The following is a 2,500-nucleotide window of genomic DNA, read 5'->3' on the forward strand; positions in this document are numbered from 1 at the left end:
AAGCTTTGGTTTCCCGGAGGCTGCCCGCCGAGTCATCGGAGGAACTGCGGCGGATCGCTGGCTGGCATCGTTTATGGTTAGAACTAGGGCGGTATCTGATCGCCTTCGAACCTCTAACTTTCGTTCTTGATTAATGAAAACATACTTGGCAAATGCTTTCGCTTCTGTTCGTCTTGCGACGATCCAAGAATTTCACCTCTAACGTCGCAATACGAATGCCCCCGCCTGTCCCTATTAATCATTACCTCGGGTTCCGAAAACCAACAAAATAGAACCGAGGTCCTATTCCATTATTCCATGCACACAGTATTCAGGCGGGCTTGCCTGTTTTAAGCACTCTAATTTGTTCAAAGTAAACGTGCCGGCCCACCGAGACACTCAATAAAGAGCACCCTGGTAGGATTTCAACGGGGTCCGCCTCGGGACGCACGAGCACGCACGAGGCGGTCGCACGCCTTCAGCTCGCCCCACCGGCAGGACGTCCCACGATACATGCCAGTTAAACACCGACGGGCGGTGAACCAACAGCGTGGGACACAAATCCAACTACGAGCTTTTTAACCGCAACAACTTTAATATACGCTATTGGAGCTGGAATTACCGCGGCTGCTGGCACCAGACTTGCCCTCCAATAGATACTCGTTAAAGGATTTAAAGTGTACTCATTCCGATTACGGGGCCTCGGATGAGTCCCGTATCGTTATTTTTCGTCACTACCTCCCCGTGCCGGGAGTGGGTAATTTGCGCGCCTGCTGCCTTCCTTGGATGTGGTAGCCGTTTCTCAGGCTCCCTCTCCGGAATCGAACCCTGATTCCCCGTTACCCGTTACAACCATGGTAGGCGCAGAACCTACCATCGACAGTTGATAAGGCAGACATTTGAAAGATGCGTCGCCGGTACGAGGACCGTGCGATCAGCCCAAAGTTATTCAGAGTCACCAAGGCAAACGGACCGGACGAGCCGACCGATTGGTTTTGATCTAATAAAAGCGTCCCTTCCATCTCTGGTCGGGACTCTGTTTGCATGTATTAGCTCTAGAATTACCACAGTTATCCAAGTAACGTGGGTACGATCTAAGGAACCATAACTGATTTAATGAGCCATTCGCGGTTTCACCTTAATGCGGCTTGTACTGAGACATGCATGGCTTAATCTTTGAGACAAGCATATGACTACTGGCAGGATCAACCAGGGAGCTGCGTCAACTAGAGCTGAGCAGCCGGCCGCCCGGGAGTGTGTCCCGGGGGCCCGCGCGAACACGCAAGCGTCCGCTCAATCATTCTGCAAACAGGAGGAGGCTGAGCTCCCCTGCACAATACACCTCGAAACCCTCTCAGGTCCCGGCGGCGCGCAGCGCCGTCCCAAGTACTTGGTCGGGTTCGAGAGAGGCGCAATCGCCCGGAGTTAGGCGAGTAGACGCTTTCGGTGCGACCACCCGTGCTCCCAACTGAGCTTGCCGCTGCCGACAGAGGCCCGGGAGCGTGCTGTCGTGGCATTGCCGGCGGGAGACAACACGCGCCACCTACGGTGACCGGCAGCTCCAACGCCAGCGCCACAGAAGGACAAAAGCCCCACTTGGGTGCCGAAGCGAACTCTCCCAGCACAGCGCACGCGCCAACACATCCGCACAGCTGCGATACAAACCACCAGCGAGAACCGCTGGGGCGACCGAGCAGCAGACGGCGTCGCGGCGCCGAGCGCCGGGCGGCGGCGCATCCTCAACGCACACAGTCCTCAATCGGACCAGCACACTGAAGATGTCCACCGCGCTTCGCACCGGGCCCGCGAGGACCTACTTTGGCCGCACGGCGCCGCGCGCAGGGTGCGCCGGCGCGCAGCTGCGACGCCTGCCGCGTCCGTCGGCCGGCGCGCCTGCCACTGGCCGCCCCCACCAGCCGGCTGTAGCGCGTGCGCCCACGCACCGCGCGGCCAGCACGCCGGGAGGCGCCCCCTCACCGGCCGGGGACGGTCCCACCCAGCCACCGCCGCGTATCGCTTCACACCCAGATGCCGTTCAGTTTCGTCGGCATGGTGGGTATCGCTGGAACAACCGGTTAGTACCTCAACCTATCGTCGCCATCACCGATTCACCCCTAGCGAGAACAACCGCACCACAACAGGTTACCATTTGTTCATTTGCGTAACTTCACCAGAAAACGCAGGCGTCCATCGCCATTTGCAACTTCAACGATTATTGCATGCCTGTGTCAGGTGTCACGCCACACTACGTCTGCCCACATACACGCAACAAAATGTGCACGCCTAGACAATACGTGGAAGGTGGCCCCCGTACGTATGCGATGTCCATTGCTCGAACGACTGTCAACCGGCCTCTGTAGCATGTCGCAGATATGGAACGCGGTGCACCATGCCATCACGGTGTGTGAGGAGAGACGACTAGGTCCGAATACATCAACAGACAGCTCATGCTGATCGCCATCCACGGCGTCCGTTCCTCCCACACGTCTCTATGGCGTACCACACTGCAATCCAGCTCTCA

General features: G+C 57.8%; 1 non-coding gene across 1 annotated transcript in view; it reads right to left on the reverse strand.

Moving 5' to 3' along the window:
- Positions 1-1,195, reverse strand: part of LOC124729448 — a 1,909-nt gene extending 714 nt beyond the window's left edge. Inside the window, exon 1 of the ribosomal RNA XR_007007689.1 lies at positions 1-1,195. This exon is cut by the window's left edge and continues 714 nt beyond it. This is a non-coding gene — a ribosomal RNA (small subunit ribosomal RNA).
- Between the last annotated feature and the right edge of the window lie 1,305 nt (positions 1,196-2,500).

This window comes from Schistocerca piceifrons, unplaced genomic scaffold, assembly GCF_021461385.2.
Source record: "Schistocerca piceifrons isolate TAMUIC-IGC-003096 unplaced genomic scaffold, iqSchPice1.1 HiC_scaffold_1209, whole genome shotgun sequence".
NCBI classification, from domain to species: domain Eukaryota; kingdom Metazoa; phylum Arthropoda; class Insecta; order Orthoptera; family Acrididae; genus Schistocerca; species Schistocerca piceifrons.